Source organism: Ambystoma mexicanum, chromosome 3q (genome assembly GCF_040938575.1).
Source record: "Ambystoma mexicanum isolate Mex_15411 chromosome 3q, UKY_AmexF1_1, whole genome shotgun sequence".
Classification (NCBI taxonomy): Eukaryota; Metazoa; Chordata; class Amphibia; order Caudata; family Ambystomatidae; genus Ambystoma; species Ambystoma mexicanum.
The window spans coordinates 662717152-662745137 of NC_090926.1; the positions used below are offsets into that span (position 1 = coordinate 662717152).

At 46.2% G+C, this 27986-nt stretch overlaps 1 protein-coding gene across 1 annotated transcript in view; it reads left to right on the top strand.

The window, feature by feature from the left end:
• COX10 (cytochrome c oxidase assembly factor heme A:farnesyltransferase COX10) overlaps positions 1–27986 on the top strand; it is a 1225252-nt gene that overhangs the window by 799851 nt on the left and 397415 nt on the right. The gene's annotated exons all lie outside the window — the stretch shown is intronic.

The window sequence follows — 27986 nt, forward strand, 5'->3', positions numbered from 1 at the left end:
ACAGGACATCTCCGTCTTTCATTAGAAGTGGTTGGTGCATTGTAATGTAATAGCCATGTATGCCAGCCAGTTACCACTGTAGTGGTCCACAAGTACCAAGACTTTTTCCAGAGAGTGCCCACATCTGGGGTAACCAGACCTGTCTGTTTATGGTAAAATCCTTGAGAAAATATCCGCCCTCTGTGCATATAGGAAATTGTTCCACACTCTGTTCACATTCAAAGCTGTTGAATAATGCCTAGCCAGCTTTAGGAAGTCTGATGCAAATGGGGAGAATCCAGCTTTGGCTAGGACCTGTCACTACCCACACACAACCCTTTTTATGAACAACTTCAGATGTCAGTAGGCTGGACGATGAAGTGAGGCCAAACTAAGGGGATCCCTAGTATTGCCTTGTCCTTTCCCTAGGTATCCTCCAGCCTATCTCGGGCATCCCAACTCAGCAACAAGATGTTGCAATGACATACTAAGTGCACGTAACAGCTACTGTCTAGTTCTAACCTAGACTGAAGTGAGAACCTAAAAGCCGAAGCCATGTTCATCTGACTCCCTACATAACCTCCTAAGGGATCCCTATTCTGATGTTTCCACTGTGCTTGCATTAAGAATGTCAGGCTGAAGTCTCAGCACGCTATCTCTCGCACTTCTCCTTCCCTTGATACTTCTTCTGCCTTCAGTCTGAGTTCCTCTTCTCTCTCGCTCTCTCCGCCCCTTTTGATTGTCCTTAATAGTCTCCTCCCCTCTCTCTCCCTTCACATTGTCTTCTCCACTCACTGTCACTACTCCCTCCCTCCTCCTTCGTTCAGTTCTTCCCACGCTCCTTCCTTGCTCCTCTCGCTCTCTCTCCTCCTATTTCCTCCCTCCTATTCTCCAACCTCCCCTACTATGCTTACCTCCTCTCTCCTACTACCCTCCTCTCAGTCTCTCCTTCTCTCCTTTTCACCCTCCCTCTCGTTTCTCACCGTATGCTAGTCACCTGCACTCGCAATCCCTACACACATTCTCCTCTCGCCCCTTCCCTACTCAAATAATCTGACCCACACAGTTCACTACACTCTAAAGATGGTTACCTCTCTCTCTCCCTCACGCACATAACATTCCTTCACCACTTTCATCCAATTCCTCCACAACTGCCACTCCACTCTCCATTCTCCATAGCGTGGCCTCTCGGTTCACCAACTCTCCTTCCAAGCTCACCCGAACACCCCTCATCCATTTAGAGTACATGGTGTTTATACCACTGCTGATCATAGTTGTCAACACCTCCCCCTTCCCATTGTTTCCTCGTGTCACCTTTCGCATTGGGCTAATCTTCCACTACTCTTGTCACTGGAGTTTGGGTTACAGATGAAACATTTTCAGAGTCGCTGCTATGCCCAGCACTCTCTTCATTCATTATTGACTGTTTGGCATCGCTTGACTCTGCCGGGTTGGTCATCTTTGCCCAGCATGGCGAAGCTTGATGCCTGATAAGAGGATGTGTTTCAGCTGCTACTCTGCTCATTCTGGATCTGGCGCAGCGGTTTCTGGGCCTTGTGTTCATGTTGAAAATGTAAAAGAACTCTGTTCAGAAAAGAGGCCGATGGGTACGGTGGAAAAGACGGTGGTCAGTCAAAAGGCCAAAAAAGAATATTGAATGACAAAAATCTCGAAAAAAAAATATCGAAAACAAAAAAAAATGCATTTTTTATTTATTTATTTATATGTATTTTTGGGGTCAGGTAAGTAAAAAAAAAAAGGGGTAAAATAAAAAAAAAATGAAAAAAGGGGAGTTGGGGGGAACCCCCCCATTTCGAAAAAAAACGTATTGAAAAAAATGCAATTTTTTTTTTTTTCGAGATTTTTTGGTTCGGCCTATTTTTTCGATATTTTTTATTTGGTCTTTTCACTATAAACCGGAAAAGACAATGGTACCAACATTCTTACGGCATGACAGATGCTCTGGGGGGGGTTCGGTGACTATGCCTCCAGCTTCTTCACCCCAACGGCGGGTAGGATTGGCTCTGTTGTATTCCCTGGTAGGCCACCTACATCAGGTTGGGAGGGGTCGCTGCTCCCCTTTGGCATAGTCAAGCCCCTAGCTCTGTCACACCACATGATGTAGAGCACAACTGCAATGAGTTGATACTGTTGGAGGGAGGTACCGTTAAAACTGCTCATCCATAGTTTTAGTTACAAATTACACTTCAAGAAATAATCCAACTGGTCAATGAACAAAAGTCACATGTGTAATGCTGTGCAACTTCGATTTTCCTGCACGCTTAAAAGGCGAGCAGTTGGGTTTATAGATTGGCACAAATGCATATGGTAATTATGATTTCACACTTTTGGTTTAAAATAAACACAGGGTGATTTAGCGGTTTGTTTTCAGACCCCCCTCACTGAAAGACCTGTATTGGAGAAGCTGGATGGTACAAATTGGGATGATTGGAGAATTTGGTAATTCAGAAATAGGCAGCTCCACCGAAGAGGCAATCTTTGCAAAATCTCTTTTTGGTGTTTCCAGGCAGCTGTCAGGTGGCAATTTTCAGCAGCTCTCCCTGATGGTACATTTCAACAGCTGTGTCTCCTCAGCTCTCGTGTCCTTCCTGGTCCAAACGTACTTCCAAGGCGGGGAGGCTGGTATGCAGCACAAGCCGCCCAAAACTTTGAATTCCCTCCCAAAATGCCAGCTCCTTTAAATCTTTCAGTGCCTTTCAAGCTACCTTCACCAAACAAACAAACAAACCTAGCAGTTAGGGGATAAGTGCCCACAGACGCCTCATCGCATTGGCACACTATTGTAGATTTCTCCTTAGAAATGCAATGGTCATTTGATTGTTTGCTTGACTAAGTTGTGGTTGACGTACCCTGGCATTAGCACTTGCCATTTGTTTCAATGTATGCAATGAAAAGCGCATTGTCTCCGCCCACCTGATTCTGTTAACGGATCAGCTTTATTCTGCACTCTTGTCTTGGAAATTGCAGCAAACCATTAAAGCACAATCTTTTTGGCGGAACATTTTAGTGATTAGCTTTCTGTATCATCTGGGAGGGAGTGTGGCTCGTCCCCCTGGAGGTTCTGTGAACAGTTGTTTCTGTGTTTTATTTCATCTTTGCAAGCTGGGAGGGGAGGGATGGAAAGGAAGGGGGCAGAGGAAGTGATGGATAAAATGATAACATTGCAACAAAATAGTTAAGTGGACCTGCAGGGCAAATTCGCAATTAGTTTGTAAACCGTTTTAATGCTTCAACAAACTTGTTCTGATTTCTTCGCTGCGCAGGTGCCAATAATCTAGTCTGAAATTCAACACGTTTTATTTAGAAACCCATCTTTAGGATGCATTGTTTTTCAGGCATCTGTCAAGCACACCCGACAGCTTTTGATTTTTTTTTACCATCCTTTACTGTTCTTTCTTTTTATCACGTTCATAATCATTAAAGTGCTTTTATGTTGCAGTAAACATGTATTGGCTGTAATTATATTCATGGATCAAACGCGCACAGTGCTCCGACTTTAAGCGGTGGAGGCGAGCTGTGGGCACAGAATTCTTCCATTTGATTTGCTTCAAAACACCCATTTGTAATGTTATTTTTGTGATCAAGATAGGATTATTACCATATGCAAATGATTGTTCTATACATTGTTTATGGAATAATGTTCCCATTATAGACTGAATAAAACACCCCTCAGCATGTGCATAACGCTTTGACCTCTTTGGTAACTTGTAACACTCGTATGAAATATAAAGTGCTCTTATTTAGCGCATTTTGTTGGCCTAGCGGCTGTTAAGTATAGTAGGAGTGGCAGATGTAAAACCTACAGCGTTGATGGGTGTAGGATAGAAATACCCGACTCCTGCGTGCTGTTCTACTTTTAAGGAGTTTGGTAATTAAACTTGCGAGTATCTGATTGGTTACAGCGCTTCAGATCTGGTTTTGCCACTGCTGTAGGGGTGTATGATCTGACTAAACAGGAGAGCTTGGGCCTAGCTCGATAAATGTTGATATAGTAACTGGTAGGCCTGCGGTAGCCATGCGTGTTGAGGTTGTTTAAGTAGTGTAGACAGGGGATCTTGGAATGAAGTCAGTTAATCAGAGAAAAAGAGGTAGAGAAATGATGGGTACATGTGGAAGTTGTGATGCGGCCAGAGTCAGCCGCCCAAACACCAAACCTACGCACTTCTCGCTCCGCCCCCCTACCTGTACAAAAGACAGCAGGCCTTCTTAAGGATGGCTGGCCTGCACTCAGCCCACGCCATCTCGAGGAGTCGGAGCCGCCACATCGTCGTCAGCCTGCTGCTGAAGCTGCCATCGTCTGGAGTCGCCAACACCGTCACTACTGGTAAGTGATAAGCACTTTCCTATGATGCCTCATGCATGCACCTCACCCAAGCAGACTACACTGCCGAGCCCGCGAAGGTGGGGGCTCGGCTGCTCGGTGATCTAATATGCCCAGTGCGAGCACACTGCACAAAGAGCAGATTACTCTTTGTGCACAGTACTCGCACAGGGCAGAGAGGTGTACTTCCTCTTAACACTGTATAGAATAAAACGTACTGCTTAACTTTACGGAAAAAAGTATGGGGAATTACTGGCTAATTTACTTCGATTATACAGTGCAATTGAGAAATTACTCTCATCCAGCGCATTCATAAGTTAAACGTAAAAAAACCGCCTTCGATATGTATGATGTGCGTTTTTTTGTGGATGTCTATGCTGTAATAAATCTTAGTTTGCTAAAGCTGCCCTCTGTTATTCTTTCTTTTGGAGAGGGCACACTAGGGCATGGGTGCACCTATGCCAATTCGCCAGTGGTCGTTTCACGATGCACATTTTAAAACATGCTGGTGTGTATCAGTTAAGCATTGCTGGAAATGGTCGAAGTGGTCGGGAGCAGTGCTCCTCTACTCCTTTTAATTCAGTTTTACGGTTACTATGCTTTTATTAAAATAAACTGCTCCGGAATGATTTCGTTTTAAAATAAAAGTGTAGAAGTTGAAACTTGCACTTTCAGTGCATTGCACTGAACGTTTCTCTAAACAGCAGGCACGTGTGTTTTGGGTTTGTATTGTGTGTGGGAGGGGTGGGGTTGTGGTGGGGATTGTGGGGAGCGGTGCAGGCCAGTAGGGAACATAGTTCCACTACTTACTTTCGTACACTTTGACCACTGATTGCTGGATGTTTTAAGTTCTGGCTATACAAATAATGTTAGCCAAGCGTTCCGACTGGATGCAATAAAAGGAGCACTATTGATTAGTTCAATTTATTAACTTCTGCTCAACTCTCAGTAAACAATTCTTATAAAACATCTTATACATAGAGAAATTGTTTTCTTTCTTCCCAGGTATTGTCATCAAATGCCCAGGTGCTCACAGCACACGAGATAAGGACAGTGTATGCAATGCTAAGTACTCAAATCATAAGCCCCATCCCCTCTCTGCCACGCACACACAACCACACTCACTGGTGGATCAGGGTGCCGGGGCAACAACATTTTTGCCTTAGGTTCCCCCTGGAGTTGTGGTGTGGCCAGAGTATGGATGGCATATACATTAATGGTCCCTTCCATGTATTACACCCATGCACACATTATGGCAAAATGAGACCAATTTTTTAGAGGCTGTGCACAGACCTCATGATGGGGAAACTAGGTTTTCCAGTGCAAAATCCTGACAATTTTACATAGTAAAAAACAGACCTGAAACGCCCAGGCCTAAAATACATGCGACATACAAGAATGGCTAAAACTATAAAATCATGTGCAGTCATTAGTTAATGGTCGACTCCTCTGCACCTAGAGAGGAACTAGCCCTACACTGCACGAGGACTTGACAGCGTTTTCAAAAACATACTGGAGTACGAAGCCAATGCGCTAATTGTGCAGTCCACGCTTCTTTGCCCTAGATTCCACACGCACCGTAATACTGTAGAACATTAAAAAAACGATTTGAAGTCTAATATTATATAAAATAACAATTTAAAAGTTCATTGAGTTGAGATTTGCGGTGAGCTACACTTGCCTAAAGGCTATTTCTTTGGAGAGTCAAAATAATCCTTATCTGTGCCTTCCTTTCTTCTCTGTGTCACTCAACTGTGGCGAAACACCATTGACCATTGAACTTATTGTTCTCTAGGTCCCCCTCCCCCACTTGAAATTTTGGACTATGTTGGCTCACCAGGCTGTCCCACAGAGTCATGGCAGGACAGACATTAAATAGTGCCTGGGCTTCACTGTTGATGAGTATACTTTTTTGGCAATTGAAATTGTGATGTGGGGTGTGTACTTGCATGCCCTTTCCTGTCCTCCACATGTGAAACATGCAGTACTGTAGTACATGTAGTAAAATATTTCTGTACTTTGTCCCGTTCATCAGGTCCAACAGTTCTGTGACGTATAGAGAGTGCAGTCAGGTGGTCTGAACGGTACAGTTGGGTGGAGCAGCCTTAGAGCCTGGAAATCCGTACTAAGTACCCTGGAGGGATGCAAAAGCAACCATCTCTCTTTGCATTTTTCCCTAAACATAAACGCGAAGAGTCAAATTGTGCATCATAAAATGCAGCTTCAGAATCTCCGTCCAACAAGAAATTCTGTCTTGGCATAGCTGCTGCCCATCAAGCTCTTTTGACGGATCTAAAGGTATTTGCAGACAGTGAAGAAAACATTGTCACTGTCCTCACCTATGGTGGCGAGGGCGATTCCTCCAGAGGCAGTGATGGTACCATTTCCATCTGTAACATTGAACATGAATCCGAGCTACCCTACCAATTGGCTGGACAGAAGAGCAAGCTGCATATTTTAAGGCATAGCATCAGTGCCTTGTAATTAAGAAGGGGACGTTGGGATGCAGTGTGTGTGCTAAAGTTAGCAACCATGGGGTATTACACACTGGAGTAATAAGAGTATCCAAGGAATGGATTAATTCCCTTGTTTGCATGGCCTCCACAACAAAAAAAGACCAGCAGACTGCCCTTCGAAAGAAGATACACAAGCACAAAGGTAGCCATAGCCACCAGTAAGCAGAAAAGATTGTTCTGCAAGCAAAAGATGGAGAGATTGAAAAAAACATAGAGAAACAAAATGCATTCCAAGAGGAAGTAACCAATCGCATTTTCCAGACTGCATATATGGTAAGCAAACAAGACTGGCCATTCACCGATTTGCTCGTTCTTGTGGATTTGCAGATTGCAAATGGGTTATCAATGGGTAGGGTTTTGCAGAGCAGACAACGTTGTGCAGATATATGTGACTTCATTGACAATTAAATGAAAATGAAACTTGCAAAGTACATTGTTGAGGAAGACCTGAAATTTGCCATTTTGATCGGCAAATGCACAACCGTGAGTCACCTCTCAGTGATATCAGTTTGTATTAGAACAGCATTCGGAGGTGAGCCCACATCCATGTTTTGGGAGTTGCTGGAATTGGAAAAAAAATGCTGAAGCTATTGCAAGAGAACTACAGTCTTGCCTCCTAAAGTATTTCCCACAAGAGTTCATTAAACAAATCCTAGTCTCATTCACCGCCGATGGTGCATCTGCAATGATGGGACGTGTGTCAGGGGTTGCAGCACAACTGAGGAAACCAGATAACTATCCAGGTCTACTTGTCTGGCATTGCTGCAACGATCGGCTAGAGCTGGCTGTGGGGGATGCCTTAAAAGAAGTATGTGGCACAAACAACTAGGGGTGTGCCGAATAGTTGGTTTTTTAAATACATTTTCCAGCACATGAGAAATACTGCTTTGCAAGACAGTAAAGAGCATGTGAATGCACGCATCATGGATGCACATATTCAGCTGCCCTTTTCAACCCCATTTAAGCATTTTCACAACCAAAAGAGGCCCAGGAAATAATTTTGAAATTGGCCCCATATTACACTTTTCAGCAAGCCTAACCCTTTTCCAATGCTGACCTTCACACTAGGCTACAACTTTCAGACTATGAATGACATGTACTGAGGCTTAAGTGTCCCGTGTTACGGCAGAAGTTACCGGGGGGAGGGGGTGGTCTTATGTATGTGTTGCTGCTGTCGTGAAAGTATATGGAAATATAGCAACGTTTAAAAGGCAGATGTTATGCCTACGTATCTGTGCCTCCCCTCTCCCCTGCCCTTGTGCTCCCGGGCGCAAAGGTGGAATTTCAAGCCAGATGTCCCTTCATAACCCAAGGACTCCCCAGTTCACTCAGATCTGGCCTGGGCCTAGCCAACAAATGCTAGCCTGAAAGACCAGTGGGCTAATAAAACTTTACAACGTTTCCTTTTACACCTCCCAGAGCAAAGGGACAATTTACTCAAGAGGGGGTCAAAAGTTGCTTTAGGAACAACAAAGCAAGGTTATTGCAAGCGAGGGGGTTCTTCCAAATTAGGCTTCCCAATGCAGGACATCCAAGAAAACCCAAATGGGTGCGCAACGTCTGCGGGTGGCCCTGGCAGCAGAGATGTCTTACTGCTGTCCACTGAATGATGACTGTGGGGCGTGAGATGCTGCTGGCGCAGAGCTGCATGCGCGCACATACACACAGTGCTGCTCCCCACAGAGTGAACTGCTCGGCCATGCTCCCCCGCGGCGCTGTGCTCACCCACCACAGTGTAACCGCTGCTTGTGCTGTAGCCCTCCTCTGCTTTCTCCCTCACACGGATGATTTGCTAAGATGAGGGGGAGGGGACGTCACAGCAGACTCTTAAAAGGGCGATGCCTGGCCAGGCTGCAGCACCTGCGTGCTGCACACGCAGCACTGTGAGCAGCAGCTGGTGCCAGTTGCCCCAAGGAAAGGGGCGGACAGAGCTTTTATGACACATAAACTTCGGTTTCGAGTAAGTATTCCAAGAACCTTCGGCCGAAGCCGAATAGCTGGTTTTCGGCCGAATACTTACTCGAAGCCAAAGTTCGGTACACCCCTACAAACAACTTGAAGTCTTTTATGGATGCTCTTTACCACTCCTCACCCGAAAATCGAAGGGAATTGCACACGTGTGTGGATCAATTAGTACTGATTTCCTGTGCAATAGGTAGGGTTCTTGATACTAGATGGGTGGCATCTAGTTGCTGCACTGTAAAAGTTGATTGAGACCTCTATCCAGCTCTTTCCGTTCACTTCCAGTCAGCAGCTGTAGACCCAAACCGTGGAGGACCTGAGCTGTGGAGTTTAAGGACTTGAGCCTGATGAGGTATGCTCTCTGTGAACTGTCTGGGATATCTCTAAAATTGCAAGTGAACTCTGTAACTCCCATATTTTAATTTGGCACCAAATTAAAGTTTTTGTGGTGCTGGCAGGAGTCTGGCAAGCAGAATTCACCAAACCTGCCACAGAATATACCAATACTCTAATGTTTCAAGGGGTTACTTTGCATGGAGGGAGAAAAGGTGATGTTGAAACAATAGACACCAATGTTTCAGAAGTCTGGCGAATGCCATGCAAAATAGACTACTTACTTCAGCCTTCTCGCATGTTCCAGGCACTTCAGGAGAAGCAATGGCTTCAGAGTTTAAAAAGTTGATATTGGCATGCCAAGTGGTTTACCCTAGGTACTAGTCAAATTATTGACATATTGTATGGCGATCATTTAGTGCAGACACTTTGCAAAAGGTTTAAGCTACTAGCTAGATGAAAAGTGAGTGGCTTCCGGGAATATAAGGACAATGGTGGTAAGCGTGTGCCAGAGGAAATGCTTCCACTTATGAAAACACTGGACACCATAGCCATATCCACTGCAGAATGTGAACGTGTGTTCAGTCACATGCACAATACACTCACATCCCTTAGAAACTCACTAGGCATTGTAAGAGTGAGCAATTTCTCCAGCATGGGGTTTGGCATGGATTCACATGCTCATGAATATTCCCAGTCGTCTGGCTGGGAATCCTCGGTAAAGAACAAATCAGTTTCAGTTTAGTTTCTGAACTGTCTTTCTACTAATAACCAATCCCTGGTCTCTGGGTCATACTGCCCCCAACCAATGACTGCCCTCTACATAAGCCCTTTCTCTGGCAGCCATCTTCAGATTTTTACGGCACGTCAAGTGTTGGGAGTCCTTGTGCTGTAGCTCTCGAGCTTTTATTGCGTTTTCTACGCCCCTCAAGGGCAGATTTCCATCGAATTACACATCTTGGAGGATTCCGGGAGACCTTTGAGGCCTACCCCGATTCGGACATGGCCCAGGACAAAGGAGATTTGACACCTACTGGATACAAACTGTTTAGGAACTGCCCAGGGTGTGGACTGCAGAACGTCTTTAAGGAGGACGAGCACTCCCGGTGCCTCTACAGCCTACACGCCGACAAGTCGCACGTGGAGGACTGTGCGTTCTGAAAGAACATGTCAGTCCGGACCATGAAGGACCATCGTAAACGACTTGCTGACTGGCTGGAGGCAAAGAGCCCAGCAGCAGGTGAGATAAGGTCTGAGCGGTCTTCTAAGACCTTTGAGGGCGCTCTGGCGACGGGGGCCCAAGAAAAGGCAAAGCACCGCGAGTGTCGTTGGTTCGGGCTCCTCAGCTGCCAGGCAGGGCGCGATGTCACCGACACCATCATCCACGAGCCAACGCTCTGGCTTGATGAAAAGGAAGTTGGACAACCCGGGTAAGATTCGGGAGAAGCCCGGTCGAACCCGATGGAGAAAGCCAAGGGGGGGGGGGGGAGGCGATGACCCTCCCCCTAAGGTAAAGGCCTCAGACGCGCCCAAGGTCGTGAAGGCCCTGATTCACACGGCGAAGGCCTCGATTGAAGGTGTCGTGGCGGCGCTGGCAAAGCCTGCGGTGGCTACCCCATTGGAGACCACTTCCGGGCCTAGAGTTTCCCTGCCACCCCAGAGGCAAACATCTTTCCAGCCGATCGATAAGACCCACGTGAATACCCCGGGACGAGAAAGAGGAGGGGGAATGGTAGCCCTAACAGGCACAGATACCACGTCCGAGGATGAGCTGGCTGCCGTCAAAGCTATCCTGGACAAGAAGTTCGAAGAGGTCAGGACCTACGGGAAGGATCCCGACAAGGCGGACGTAGAGAGCAACGGTGGAGCCGATGAAGAGCCGCGGGCCGTGGAGGAAACGGAGGACCCCACGCCCCAGCCATCGCTCCCGTCGCAACCCTTGCCTACGCCACAGGACAATTCAGGAGCAATCTTGATGGCTTTGCAGACCCTCTGTACAGAGATAAGAACACGGTTGCCCTTAACCCCAGTGGACGATCCAGCGGCACCCGGACCTTCGCGGAGCCCACCGAACAAGCAGAGGTGGATCCAGCCTCCCCCTCCCTTCCAGCCTTCACCTCCATCCCCTCCATCGAGGGATGAGATGGGAATGGAGACGGCGACGATGGGGACGGACGACGACTGTGGTGACGACGGGATGGATCTCCCATCTTCCCCTGCCCGCGACGAAATTGGCTCTTTTCACGCCATGATCGCCAGGGCATCGGAGCTTTTCCAGATGTGCCCCGAAGAGCAAAAGAAGGAAGGTTTCCTCTACCAACATCGGGAAGCCAAGAGGAAGACAGTCCTCTCAGTCCTGTTACTGGACGACATCTGGGATGAAGGACTGCCATGCTGAAGAACCCGTCCACGGCCCCTGCGAAGAGGGACCAGTATGAGAAGTAGTACCAGGTCCCAGACTCCGCTCCTATGTGCCTCAGAGCACAGCCGTCCCCGGATTCGGTGGTCTCTGTGGTGGCCAAGAAGAAATCGGCAAGGGCGACGGCGTCAACTTCCACTTCCCCACCGGACGGCGAGGGGAAGAAGCTGGACGCCATGGGACGACGTGTCATCTTGTTGGCAGCGACGACCATTAAGGCGGCCAATGCCCTCACGATCGTGGCATGCTACAACAGGGAGCTGTGGTTAAAGATCGCTCCCTCCCTGGACTTCTTCCCAGACAACAAGAGGGCAGAGGCCCTTGAAATCCTACAGGAAGGCGAGGTGGCTTCAGACCACGCCATCACAGTGACCACAGACATCGCCGACACCGGTTTTCGCCAGATGGGCAACAGCGTTTTGCCAGTGCGGTTCGCTCAAGGCCACCTATTTCCATCAGGACGTGCAGACCAGGGTACTGGACATGCCCTTCGACGGTAATAACCTGTTCAGGAAGGCGGTAGACGAGTCGCTACAGGCCATCAAGGCGGACACCGAGACGGCCCGCGCCCTAGGCACTCTACATCAACAACGGCCGTCCTTTCAGACCTCCGGAGGCAAATCTCAAGGTGCCTCCACAGGATTCAGCGGTAGTTTGTCATACCGCCAAGCTGCCCGTTCCTCGCGCAGGAAGCTTACAGAGGCCGCAGCAAGACTGGTGGATACCGTCGTCGCCAAGGAGCACATGGTGGCAAGGTCTCGGCGAAACTGGATTGAACTGGCTGTGACTTCGGGCCCGCATCCAACCCCCCCCTCCGGTGGGAGGCAGGCTGGTGAACTTCGTCAGCGTGTCGGAGTCCATCTCCACCAACCGTTGGATGCTGGATGCCCTGGCCCACGGGCACACTCTGGAGTTTCAAAGAAAGTGTCCCCATTTCCCTCCTGTGGCCAGAAAATAAAACCATGTTCCACAGCTGCTTCTGGAGGTACGAGCCATGCTGAGAAAGGGCGCTATATAACTCGTCCCAAAGAGGCTCTGGAGCTCCGGAGTATACTTGCGGTACTTCCTCATCCGAAAGAAGACCGGCGGTGGTGACCCATCCTGGACCTCCGGCGCCTCAACAAATAAATCAAAGCTGAGAAGTTCTGGGTGGTTACCCTACAGCACGTGCTGGGACAGCTGGAGGAAGGCGACTTCCTATCGTCGCTGGACTTGGAGGATGCTTACTTCCACATCCCCATACACAAGGGACATCAAAAGTTCCTACGTTTCGTGGTCCAAGGGTGGCACTACCAGTTCAAGGCCCTGCCCTTCGGGTTGAAGTCGGCTCCAAGGGTCTTTAACAAGTGCCTGATACCAGTGGCGGTGTGGCTGCGCCTGCAGGGGATCCACGTTTACCCCTACCTGGACGATTGGCTCATCTGAGCGAAGTTAAGAGAACTTGCCATCGATCACACAGTGAAGACCATCTGCCTGCTCATGCAACTGGGATTCTCGATCAACTTTGCAAAGTCCCACTTGGTACGGTCGCAGGACGCCCTGTTCCTTGGAGCCACACTCGACACAGTGGTGCGGTTGGCATGTCCGTCGCCGGAGAGGATGAAGGCCATACTAGGCAAGGTACAACGGCTGTTGACCATGGAAGTGGCCACCGTGAGGTCCATGAAGTCCCTGCTCGGCATGATGCTATCTTGCATCTACTTTGTGCGCCTGTGCAGGCTGCGGATGCGACCACTGCAGGAGTTCCTCGACGCCCGTTGGATGCAAGTGGCAGGGAGCTTCGAAGACAAGATCTCCCTAAACAATACTTTCCGTCAGGCGATCCGGTGGTGGGGCCCGTGTGCATCTAACGGCGGGCATGGACTTCCAGACCCCAACACACCAGGAAACGGTGACGATGGACGCCTCCCTGGAGGGATGGAGAGCGCACACCGGAGAGCTCCACGCAAGAGGCCTTTGCCTCCCGGAGGAGAGGTCCCTGCACATCAACGTCCTGGAGCTCCGAGCCATGTTCTGGGCCCTCAGGTCTTTCTTTCCGTCCCTCAAGGGCAAAGTGGTACGGATATTCACCGACAACACCACCACAATGTTCTACATTCGGAAGCAGGGGGGCACCAGATCCGCAGCCCTATCCAAGGAGGCGCAGTATCTTCGGCACTGGGGCGTCGCCCAGGGGATGTTCCTGGTACCTTTTCATCTGGCAGGAGTGAAAAACACTGTCGCCGACTCACTCAGCAGGGAGCTGTGCTCTTGCCACAAGTGGGAGCCTCGGCAGGATCAAGTGGATCTCCTATTCCGACAATGGGGCATTCCCCAGATCGACCTGTTCGTGACTGCGGCGAACACCAAGTGCCGGCGTTTCGCCAGCAGGTTTCCCCAGCCGGTGAGCATGGGCGATGCATTCTCCTTCCCCTGGGACAGCCTGTTCCTGTATGCGTTCCCACTGTTGCCATAGCTTCTGCGACTCATCAGTCAACTCAGACGGTCCCAGTGCAGGATAATCCTTGTCGCACCGGTATGGCCGAGGCAGATATGGTTCCCGGACCTTCTGGACTTGTCAGCGTCCCCCCCCCCAGTTAAACTGCCGACAAAACAGATCTTCTCGCCAGGGAAGGAGGCGCCACCCTACATCACGACCCGGGATTTCTGAACCTACAGGCCTGGCTCCTGCAGCACTAGAGTTCGGAGGCTACACTATCCCAGCAGACTGCAAGCAGGTACTTGCAAAGGCCAAGCCGTCCTCGACTCTTAAGTGCTATGGACATAATTGGAAGAGGTTCTCTGTCTGGTGCCGTGCACAGAAGATCAACCCTCTATGTATTACGGCCCCTCAAGTGCTGCCGTACTTGCTGTCGCTGGCCAAGGCGGGGCTGGCACATGCCTCGATCAAGATCCATCTGGCGGCTATCTCCCGCTACACCAGAACTCCGGGGCAGTCGTTGCTGTGGTCTCACTGCCTGGTGAAGGAGTTCATGAAAGGACTGTTCCGCTCGTTCCCGCCGGTGAAGGCTCCAGCCCAGGCGTGAGATCTTAATGTGGTGCTGACCAGGCTCATGGGTCCCCCATTCGAGCCCTTGCATTCGGCACCGCTAACGTTCCTATCGTGGAAGACAGCGTTTCATGTGTCCATCACCTCCGCACGATGAGTGGGAGAGATCCAGGCCCTCTCCTGTAAACCTCCATACATGACACTCCATGAGACGAGGGTAGTGCTCAGGACGCACCCCACCTTCATGCCCAAGGTGCCGTCGGACTTCCATCTCAATGAGCCCTTGGTGTTACCCGTTTTCTTCCCGCCGCCTTCGTCGCTGGCCGAGAGGACTTTGCGCTCAATGGATGTGGCTAGAGAGCTGAAGTTCTACATGGACCGCACGAAGTTTTCGGAAAAGTCACAGCTGTTTGTGAACTTTGGCCCTGTGAACCAAGGGAAGGCCCTCTCGAAGGCTTCCATTTCCATATGGCTCTCCGGCTGCATCATGCACTGTCACCGGTTGGCAAACCGACCGTTGGCCGGCCGTCCGAGAGCCCATTCAACCAGAGCGATCACTGCTACTATGGCGTTCCTGTCTGGTGTGCCCCTGCTAGACATCTGCAGGGCTGCTACGTGGAGGTCGACTCGCACCTTCGTGAGATTCTACTGCGTCGACCGGGATTCCAGGGAGGAGTCCAGAGTCGGCCGGGCAGTGCTGCGCAACCTGTTCGCTTGAAGGTGAGCCTGGTGAGGAGGTAAGAGATGCTCAATGTTGAGTTGTTTAAATGCTTAATTTTGAGCCTTGCCACCTCCCATGGTTGTGCATTTGTGTACCGCTATGTATTCTTGTATTCATGAACATGTGAATCCATGCCAAATCCCGTGCTGGAGAAGGAACAAGTTACTTACCTGTAACTGTTGTTCTCCAGCATGGGTCTGGCATGGATTCACATGCGAACCCTCCGTCCAACCCCTCTACGGCTCTTCTCTTGGTCCTACTGCCACTTTACGTGCTACCAAATCTGCAGGTGGCTGCCAGAGGAGGGGCTTATGTAGAGGGCAGTCATTGGCTGGGGCCAGTATGACCCAGAGACCAGTGATTGGTTATTAGTAGAAAGACCGTACAGAAACTAAACTGATTTTTTTTTTTTACCGAGGATTCCCAGCCTGACGACGGGGAATATTCATGAGCATGTGAATCCATGCCAGACCCATGCTGGAGAACAACAGTTAGAGGTAAGTAACTTGTTCCTTATTGTTTGGGCACTGCAATCGCCCGCCCCTGGTTGACTCAAATACAGAAAAGTATGTTAAAACATGGCTACTTTGGGGTCACTGTGGAGCACACCACACAGGAGAACAAACCTGTGGTTTTAAAGCCCCCATTTTCTTCAGACCCCAATATCCTCGCTGAAATATTCAAAGATTCCATTACAAGGGCCGTCAACAACGCTGCCCCTTTAGAAAACAAAAAAGAGAGAGAATCCTTCCACTCCAATTCCTGGTTCACAGAGGATCTCCAAACTCTGCGCAAAGACAAACGCCAGGTGCTCAAAAATTGGAAATGTAACCCATGTGATAACACAAAAGATATATTCAAAGCCATAGCCAAAAAATACAAAGATGCCATCTTCCTTGCTAAATCTGAAGCCTACAATCACCGCTGCTAACTCCCAATCTAAAGAATTCTTCAGTATCTTTAAAGAACTAACCGTACCACCTACTTGCCCTGATGAGATCGTCAAAGACGAGGCGTGGTGCACTGGCATTCAATCAGCCATGCTTGCAAAAATAAACCTCCTCCAAAATAAGATATCCCACCACTACAACACTCTACCCAACCAAAGTACACAAGTACAGATGAAACCCAGTGTTAAAGTTAGCAACATACCCAAATTCGCGTTCACTGAAATTTCCGAAACCGATGTCATTAACATCCTCAGACATCTCAAGCCCTCACAATGTAAGGGTGATGTATGCCCCCCTAAAATCATCAAAGACTGTGCAGAACAGCTCGCCCCTCTCCTCACGGCATTCATCAATGCGTCATTCAAGACGGGCATAGTCCCAGACAGCCTCAAAAAGGCCTGGGTGCGCCCTCTCTTAAAAAAGCCAACGCTAGACACTGCTAACCCCAACAACTACCGACCCATAACTACAGTCCCATTCCTCCTGAAAATACTTGATAAGGCCGCCCACATACAGATTCAACTTTACCTTGAATCAAACGCAATCTTAGGTAAGAGACAATCCGGGTTCCGCAAGGGACACAGAACTGAAACCGCCCTTCTAGACCTAAAAAATGATATCACCAACATTCTGGACAAAGGTAAGCCCGGACTCCTCCTTCTCCGCAACCTCTCAGCGGCATTTGATCTGGTAGATCACACCACACTCACCAGTCACCTAACGCATGCAGCACACTTCTCCAAGGACGCTGCGTCTTGGGCAACCTCCTTCCTACAAGGCAGAGCTATGAACGTGTTCTCCAACACAGCTCATGCAGCACCCTCCATCATTCACTGTGGGGTCCCACAAGGTTCCTGTACAGCCCCCACTTTATATAACCTTTTTACCAAGCCTCTATTTGACAAACTAGACGCTATGGGGAGCACCTACACTAATTACGCCGACGACACGCGATACTCCTTCCCCTGACGGGGAACTATCATCAAGACGCCACTACCTTACAACTAATCTACTCCATCATACAAGCATGGTTGGCTACTAACGGCCTTTGCTTGAACGGGGACAAGACCGAAATCCTCACCCTACGTCAGAAACACACACTCTCCAACCTCCACCCACTATACATCAACTTCAACATAGATAACTGTATCATCCCAGTCTTTTCCTCAGTCAAAACACTGGGGGTGCACATAGACGCTACCCTATCTATGGACAAACAAGTCAGCGCCATAGTCTCGGCCTCTGCTCTGAGTACTAAACTCATCAACGCAATAAAACCATTCCTAACGAAAGATAACTGCCTGTCCATCGCGAGAGCTACCATAGGAGCTAAACTGAACTACTGTAATGTGCTCCTAGCCGGCATCTCCAAAAAAAACCTATCCAGGCTCCAAACTACTCAAAACAACGTTCTCAGAGCAGCCCTCAGCATACCAAAAAGAGAGCACATCACACAAGCTAGGAAGGCAGCCCACTGGCTCCCAGTCAAGGATCGGATCGCCTTCAAAATTCTCACAACCACGCATAAATGCATCAACCGCACAGCACCCTCTTACCTATCCGACACACTGTACAGATCTCAATCAACCAGACCAATCAGATCTATATACACCAACCTACTTACAATACCAAGCATCAATAGAACTAAGGCTGGAGGTATAGGCTTCCCCTTCCTCGCACCAAAGCTCTGGAATGCTCTGCCCCCTGATCTCAGCACCGAAACATCCCTCTTCTCCTTCCGCAAACAACTCAAAACTGCCCTCTTCAACTAACCTGCTCATTTGTTCTCCCACTGCTCTATACATGTATGTCATTAAAGCACAACAGCGTCCAATGTAACACCACGGACACCAATTGTATGTAACTAAGTTTAAGCTACACTGTAACAAGCGCCACGATGCCTTCGGTCTGCTGTGTGCTCAACAAATGCGAATAAATAAATAAAAACCGGATGACAATGAAAAAGAGTTTGGTCTCTGCTGTAAACTATTTCTGCAATTTGGTCAGAATTAACCACATCATCCTCATAGTGGCTAGTGCAATATTTGTGGTTGCCCCACAAGACAATATACAGTTTGGACACTGAGTATTTAAAATGACATCTGAGCAACACATCACATCTGCCAAGTTTTTGGGTTTGAAGAAAGAAGTATACTATGTATAGAATGTAAATGAACGTACACAGTGCTGTGCAAACACTAAAAAAGAAATCATTAGTGTGGCTCCTTCCTTAATCCGAACTGCAAGCCCTAACCCAGCGCTTGCTGCTTGCCTTCACACATCAGATGATGGGACCCCAAAGCGGTTTTCAAGTGGTAATATCATATTTTGGATGCACCAGTGCCATGGAAGTGGTTTAAAGTGGAATTGATGTATAGTTTGAAAAAGAAGCAGCATGAAAGAAATTGTGCCGTTTAAAACTATTATTTTGGACATTTCCTATGATTAGAGGTCAACTGCCAGCTTCACCCCCTCTAAACCCTGTCCCCACAGACACTTCCCACCCCCCCAAACTCCGCCCCTGCCCTTGTGGGAGCCCCCAACAAATGTTTTCCATTTCCACCACTGTGTATAGCTGTCGGGCACTATATAGGATGGGTTGTAGCGTATTGGGGCAGTGCTGTACGAAGGACATGGGACATCATATGTTTAGAGGAGAGATTTATGTGTGGGTTTACAATACCAGAAATGTGAAACGGGGCAAATCAAATTGAGTTTGAGAGGAGTAAGATGCACAGCATAAGGGATTTTGGAAAGAGGCTTGATGCAAGAGATTTGATCAGAGGAAGCATGAGCTCAGGGTCGTACTCAGCCGTGGCCCCTTTCCCTCAATATATATTGGGTTAATATATCTCATTTGTTACCCACAGTTTAGGGCTGCTCCAGCCTTTCATCTTGAAGGTATTAGCTGAATAAATACGACATCAAAGGCTGTTTTCCAGTCGAAAACTCCATAGGATGATTTCTGTTGCTGACTCACGCAAGTAAAGCTATGAGGCCTATACGCCAAAACGAATGCAGTGGAGTACAGCTAGGGGGCAATGGCATATGATGAGAGACAGAATGCTTGTAGGTGTTGTTTAGTTATTTACCCATCAATTGACTGCTCATGGCATACTAATCCCTATGGCCATTCCCATCCACTAGTAATAAAGAAAGGGGTACTTCTGCAATTTTAATCCCTGTTCCTTCAGGTAAAGTACATCATAATAAAGCAAGGTGGACCAGTAGAATGGGATGACACAAAGTTATTAGCTCAAATATAAATTTAAATTTGAATAGTTCATCAATACAAATTTCACATCATTAGTTCATGTATGATATAAAATCATAAAACCACATAGTTCATTTCATCAATTCAACATTCATATCTCAAACATTCACTCTTAACCCCATACTTTCAGATTCAAACCACCAACAATAAAACCATTTTGGCATGTCAAGGCATTGTGAACTGTTATCAATACAGTCTTCCTTAGTTTTATCATATACTCATGACCCAATCTATAATATCAGGCGTCAAAAACTCTGGTATTAAAATTAGTCCAGAGGCACACTGTAGATCGTCGACATGTGTTTCGGTCACAAAGACCTTCTTCAGGACATAGGGCACCAAGTAATAACTCTGCCCTTCTTGGAAACGTATAGGCCAATGTTCATTCTAAAAAACATACATATACAATCATCAGAAAAGCGTCATCCCTCTTTCATTTAAACAGTGACTTATATTGTCACAAAAGTGTCTAGACAATAGGAGCACCACGGTCTACTCACCTCCAAGAGCCTATTCAAGGGTAAACAAGTTGACCAACAGAATAAATCCTCCACGGGACTCTAACATTTTAGATATCCTGTGGATCGAAACAGAGAATGCCACTTAATCTATTTGTGATAACCACCACTAGGCACTTCTACATCGCTTAGCCAAGCTAAAAACAATAAAAGTGTACCACAAACCACTTACAATCACTGCAGGTTTGTGTAGACAAAGTTTGTACGCCTTCGGCGCAGTCCACAAGGGTATTTCAGTAGATGTGTCAGGTTGGTTCATATTGAATCCATCCACAGACCCAGATCAGGTCTATACCACTATGGAAATAGAGAGGACAAAGTAATAAATAACTTGAAGGGTATTCCTGGTCACGCTACCCACATGGAATGAAACAAGCTAACCCTGAGTGATAAAAATGATGTCCATTATGGTAGAATTATAAGCGCCAGTGTCCCATTAAGTCCAATATAATGCATTCTCAACACAATCCATTATAACCAGACGCCGCCGCCTCTCGTGCGATCTCTTATATATAAACACTGGTGCTCGATCTCACCGCACCATCTAGTGTGACTAATGTAACTCTAGAACACACATTTCAGGTGGTCCTAGTAATGCGTGCCGACATACGTGCTCGAACTACCCGTACCGCCCGGTGTTATATAGATTCTATCAGTGAGTAACGGCACAAGTTTAAGTATCGCGTTCAAACGTACATTTGCAATCTGTGACAGCCGTTTGTTGTGCCTCCGGCGCGTGACGTCCGCATATCATTACGATCAACATCAGGTAAGTATAAGACTCCAACTTCCACACACTTACCAGTATAAGCTTTGCAGCATACCATCCGGTGGCACGTCTCTCAGCTAGTTGCTAACAAACCTAGAAGGACAACCTCTCATTTATGAGTGCGCAAACGTCACTGAATGGGCTTAAAACATAAAAAGGGACTAACATGAATCCCAAGATGGCCGCGAGACCATTCAAAATTAATCTTCGTGGAACGTCTCATATTCCAATGAGGCCATAGACACAAGGACTAACAGCCATGCTTGCAAATATCGTTTAAAAATCCAACTATATCTGAAGCTGTCCAAAAAGAATATTATACTGTAAAGAGCGCATAATTCACACACGTGTAGCATCTGATCAAAATCAATATGGTAGAAATCAGAGCGAAAAGAAGAGAGAAAAGACTCCCTAATAGTCTAGATGGGGTCATCAGTGTATACACACAATTAACATTGTTCAGTCATTATGATCTGCCATTAGTGCCACTTCGTAATCATCGTTCACATATGGAATTTCCAGACTATCCATTGGTTGGTTATGAATCCTAAACAAATGCCCAGTGTCAAACAAAAAGGATGGTTATTGCAGTGTTCTTTTTGTAAAAATGCTTTCTTATTACAATTACATTGTCCATTCATATGGTGACTTTATGCCCCACACAGTTATATACACAATTTGACTATGGCACAGTTCTACTTTTAATCATTTATTCACAACCAGCTTGTTCCACTCTACTGAAACATTAAGTCCATTCCGGACGTATCAAGGGTGTAAATCCATTTTTGTTCAATGCGATGTAATGTCACTCCCATGTCTCCACCTCTCATATTGTTCTTGATGTGTTGGAGTACAAACCATCGCAAATCTGTGTCTTTATGCTGGAATTTGGCAAAATGCTCTACTAGGGGTTTATCAGCCACTTTATTCCTTAGGCAGCTTCGATGTTCCGAAATCCGTTGTCTGACCTTCCGTGCCGTTTTCCCCACATAAAACAATTGGCACGGGCACTTAATAATATAGATCACATTTTTAGTCAGGGAGTTGGTGTGATGTTTCATTTTCCAAACTTTCTCCCCATATTTGAACTCCCGTGTGGTTTCAGTAAGTGGACAAGCCACACATTTGCCACATTTATAGTGGCCTTAAAACGTTGGCAATCCCCATTGGCTACTAACAGTTTGTTCTTTGGTTGGTTCCCTATAGGTATGTAGCAATCTTTGTCTTAAATTTTGGTTACGCTTAAAAGCGATCATAGGTTTTTGTGTTAGTGACCCTGGTGTTTAATCAGGTTCCAATGTTTATTTATGATCTTTTTTATATCACCACCTATGGGGTTAAATGTAGTCACGCATACAAGACGTTCCCTCTTTTGCCTTTCTCGAGTAGTGAGACATATATCTCGATTGGTGTATTCAGCTCTTTTCATTTGATCTTTAATCAGTTTCCTCGGGTACCCTCTGTTCGTAAGTCTGTCTTTTAGATGTTCTGCGTGTACCTTAAACTCATCTTTTTCTGCAAAGTTCCTCCTAATACGCAAGAACTGCCCATAGGGAAGGTTCTGGCGTAAACCCGCCGGATGAAAACTATTGAAATAAAGAAGGGAATTCTTGTCAGTAGGTTTTTTAAAAAGAGTAGTAATAAGCTGATTCCCAGATTTCTTAATTACTAGATCCAAAAAACTTACTTGGCGATGACTATACTCAATGGTAAATTTGATGTAAATATCACATTGGTTTAACCAGACATGGAATTCCATCAATGACTCCACAGAACCCCTCCAAACCAAAAAAACATCATTGATGTTTCGTCTCCATAATATCAGGTGGAGTTGCAACGTAGGGTGGACACTCAGAGCATTACCATGACCCAGGATGAACTTATCTTTGTGATTAGCCATATATATAAGTTGGCGACATCTGGAGCAAATGTCGCCCCTATACTGACCCCCTTCTCCTGTTTATAAAGTTGTTTTTTAAACAGGAAGACATTTTCTGTCATTGCTAATCTTATGCACTCCTGGACAAACTCTGTCTGGGGTTGATGCGGTCTCATTCTCGTATTCAGATATTTACCCAAAACTTGAAGACATTCTAGCTGAGGGATTGCCGTATATACGGACTCCACATCCATTGTGACCAAAATGTCTGACTCTTCCACTTGTATGTTGCTTATAATCTTAATCATGTGTGTCGAGTCCCTAACATATGACGGCATCTCCAGGACAAAAGGCTTGAGAAAATACTCTGAATAAACAGATAGAGGTTCTAACAAAGAATCAATGGCAGACACAATAGGTCTGCCCGGAGGATTGGTCTGGTTCTTGTGGATTTTTGGAAGTATATAGAATGCCGCTTTTTTGGATCCACTCTTATTCAAAAAGCGGCCTTCATCTGAACTAATCCACTCTTCAGCTATTGCACGATTCGTCAAGTTTTTTATTTCATCTTGTAACCTAAACGTGGGATCAACCACCAATTTCTTATATGACCTCCTATTGTTCAAAAGTTGCATGCATTCTGTTTCATACATAGTTGTGTCAAGCACAACAATGCCACCCCCCTTATCTGCAGGTTTGATGGTAATACATTCCTCCTCACAAAGTTTCATCAGACTCTTTCTCTCTTCACCTGTTAGATTATCCAGCTTGTAATTCCTTTTCTTAATAGCTTCAAGTATTTCCCGGGTAACAATATTCTCAAAAGCCAAGATTTCTGGTGTGCATGTGTGGGGTGGGGGAGTAAAAGTGGATCTCTCTTTTAGGCCACTGACATTAGGTACTGCCTCAGGAACTGATGCTCTCTCACTAGGGTGTGCAGGGAGATAGACCTCAAAAAAGTGTTTGAGCCGTATGTTTCTGAAGAACTTTTGCAGTTCGAACTCTGTGTTGAACTTATCAGCTCTAGCTGAGCTAACCCCTAGTAGAGCATTTTGCCAAATTCCAGCATAAAGACACAGATTTGCGATGGTTTGTACTCCAACACATCAAGAACAATATGAGAGGTGGAGACATTGGGGTGACATTACATCGCATTGAACAGAAATGGATTTACACCCTTGATACAGTCCAGAATGGACTTAATGTTTCAGTAGAGTGGAACAAGCTGGTTGTGAATAAATGATTAAAAGTAGAACTGTACCCTAGTTAAATTGTGTATATAACTGTGTGGGGCATAAAGTCACCATATGAATGGACAATGTAATTGTAATAAGAAAGCATTTTTACAAAAAGAACGCTGCAATAACCATCCTTTTTGTTTGACACGGGGCATTTGTTTAGGATTCATAACCAACCAATGGATAGTCTGGAATTTCCATATGTGAACGATGATTACGAAGTGGCACTAAGGGTAGATCATAATGACTGAACATTGTTAATTGTGTGTATACACTGATGACCCCATCCAGACTATTAGGGAGTCTTTTCTCTCTTCTTTTCGCTCTGATTTCTACTATATTGATTTTGATCAGATGCTACACGGGTGTGCATTATGCGCTCTTTACAGTATAATATTCTTTTTGGACAGCTTCAGATATAGTTGGATTTTTAAACAATATTTGCAAGCATGGCTGTTAGTCCTTGTGTCTATGGCCTCAGCGGAATATGAGACGTTGCACGGAGATTCATTTTGAATGGTCTCGCGGCCATCTTGGGATTCATGTTAGTCCGTTTTTTATGTTTTAAGCCCATTCAGTGACGTTTGCGCACTCATAAATGAGAGGTTGTCGTCCTTCTATGTTTGTTAGCAACTAGCTGAGAGACGTGCCGCCGGATGGTATGCTGCAAAGCTTATACTGGTAAGCGTGTGGAAGTTGGAGTCTTGTACTTATCTGATGTTGATCGTAATGATATGCAGACGTTATGCACCGGTGGCGGACGTCACGCGCCGGAGGCACAACAAACGGCTGTCACAGATTGCAAATGTACGTTTGAACGCGATTCTTAAACTTTTGCCGTTACTCACTGGTAGAATCTATATAACACCGGGCGGTACGGGTAGTTCGAGCACGTATGTCGGCACGCGTTACTAGGACCACCTAAAATGTGCGTTCTAGAGTTACATTAGTCACTCTAGATGGTGCAGTGAGATCGAGCACCGGTGTTTATATATAAGAGATCGCACGAGAGGCGGCGGGGTCGGGTTATAATGGATTGTGTTGAGAATGCATTATATTGGACTTAATGGGACACTGGCGCTTATAATTCTACCTTAATGGACATTATTTTTATCACTCAGGGTTAGCATGTTTCCTTCCATGTGGGTAGCGTGACCAGGAATACCCTTCAAGTTACTTATTACTTTGTCCTCTCTATTTCCATAGTGGTATAGACCTGATCTGGGTCTGTGGATGGATTCATAGCTGAACCAACCTGACACATCTACTGAAATACACTTGTGGACTGCGCCGAAGGCGTGCAAACTTTGTCTACAAACCTGCAGTGATTGTAAGTGGTTTGTGGCACATTTTTATTGTTTTTAGCTTGGCTAAGCGATGTAGAAGTGGTGGTTATCACAAATAGATTAAGTGGCATTCTCTGTTTTGATCCACAGGATATCTAAAATGTTAGAGTCCCGAGGAGGATTTATTCCGTTGGTCAACTTGTTTACCCTTGAATAGGCTCTTGGGGGTGAGTAGACCGTGGTGTTTCTATTGTCTGGACACTTTTGTGACAATATAATTCACCGTTTAAATGAAAGAGGGATGACGCTTTTCTGATGATTGTATATGTATGTTTTTTAGAATGAACATTGGCCTATACGTTTCCAAGAAGGGCAGAGTTATTACCTGGTGCCCTACGTCCCGAAGAAGGTCTTTGTGACCGAAACACAAGTCGACGATCTACAGTGTGCTCTGGACTAATTTAAATACCAGAGTTTTTGACACCTGATATTATAGACTGGGTCATGAGTATATGATAAAACTAAGGAAGACTGTATTAATAACAACAGTTTACACTGCCTTGACATGCCAAAATGGTTTTATTGTTGATGGTTTGAATCTGAAAGTATGGGGTTAAGAATGAATGTTTGAGATATGAATGTTGAATTGATGAAATGAACTATGTGGTTTTATGATTTCATATCATACATGTACTAATGATGTGAAATTTGTATTGATGAACAATTAAAATTTAAATTTATATTTGAGCTAATAACTTTGTGTCATCCCATTCCACTGGTCCACCTTGCTTTATTATGACATTCCCATCCACGTCCTGCCCCTCCCCCCAAAAAAATACCCTCCTGGGATCTCTTGGAGTGAGCTGTTGCAAGTCTTAAAATCAAACTCAGCTTCTTTTTCCAAATCAGTCTTTTGAGAGTTAATGATTAAATTGGTGCTGTAAACGTGCTACTGGTGTAATAGAAATGTCTTGAGCCACTTCATTTATAAGCAGTATGTTTGTCCATTACAGGGCTCGCAGAAACTAATAGCCCACTAGCATTGGCGAGTCATTTTAATGAAGGACGAGGACCATTTTCATGATACTCAACCTTGCTGGCGAGTATGGGGATGTTAGAAAATTATTTTTCATTTACTGCAAACAAACTTTGTTTGCAGTAAATGGCAAATACCAGCTCAGTGTGCAGGCTTGACATCATTGCAGCACATATGAAGTGTGCTTATGGCACCATTTTACAGAATGCACTGGTAAATATTTTGTCACCAGTCACCTTGGGGCAAGTGCATTTCTCTTGGGTCGAGCATGTCAACTAAGGAACTCGCTCTGCAGGTCTAGTGGGATTTTTAAGAATGTGTAAGGCGTGCATTACTGAAGTCCTGTTAAAACAAGCCTAGGTGCCCAGGTACAATCCCCATTTTCCAACTGCTAGCATTGATGGCCAATTAGTACGATTACGGCTATGCCTGACAATTACCTTTCTCATGTCTACACAAAAACCAAAACCATTGTCATTATCATTGCTTGTTTATATAAGTATGCACAGTGCCAATCATTCAAGTAGCAAAAACGGATGCAGGCGGATTCCACATTTTTGATATATTGTCAGTGGTCAAAATTGATTGCAAATATGTACAGTCACTCAGTTGTCCCAATTGTAATGCGTTCATCCTATCGTTCAGTGGGTTAAGTGAGTTCCACTTCTTTCACGTCAAATAGGATCTTTACATTTTGTCCCGAATGATGAGCCAATGTTGGTGTCCTCTGTCCGTTTTTCTTAGGAGACATTCCCTATCGCCTTAGCCATGCACAATTTGCTCACCCTATTTTTTTACTTTTTTTCTGTCTTTTCTCTACTTTCAATCCCCTAACTGAGAAAACCACCCTATCGGGTGCTTAACCCTCATTCTGAGGATTTTATTTTTTTGATAACACGTTTTATTGGTATTTCAATAACAATATACAACATACAAAAAACAAACCAAACAAACTCCCCTACCCCTACCCTCCCACCGTCTTGTCCGGACTGTATCGTTCATTTCGTCGCTGCTTGCGCCCAAATCCGTATAGCCAATCGCTACATCACCGTACACCCCACATTACTCACACTGTTTCGGCGCATTGTCTCTCAGTCCACTGCATCCTCCCACTTTCCCCAGATCTTGGCCGCTTTGGCTGGGCACCCCCGTGCAGTATATATCCTATGTTCTTTCGCTGCACATATGTCCATTTTGGCAGCCCATTGGGCCAGGGTCGGAGAGTCCGGAGCGCCCCATTTTTGCGCTATGTCCCGTTTGATCAAACCCAGTGCATTAGATAAGAAGATTCTCTCCCATTTATTGAGATCATTTTCATCCGGGGCCCCTAACAGCAGCTTCGCAGGTGCCAATGCTACTGTACAGCCCAGGACTCCAGACAGTTTACTACAACATTGCGTCCAGAAGGTTTGTATCCGAGGACATTCCCAGCTCTAATGGAAGAAGGTGCCCTCCCCCTCTTGGCATTTCAAACAGTTGGGGTCTGAGCCCCGTCCCCATCTGAACAGGGTGACTATGACAATAGACTTGGTGTAATATATTTAGTTGCACCAGTCTGATTTTGGAGTCTATAGCAATCTCACGGGGGTGCATGAGTATCTGAATCCTGTCTTCTGGTTCTATAGGGCCCACGTCCCTCTCCCATTTGGCCTTAAGACTGGTCAGTTCCGGTGTGGCAAATGCGTTTATGACTTTGTATAGGATTGACATGACTTTAGTGGGAATGAACTGTGGGAGAAGGTTGCGTTCCAGGGCGGAGCATTCCGGTGCTTCGG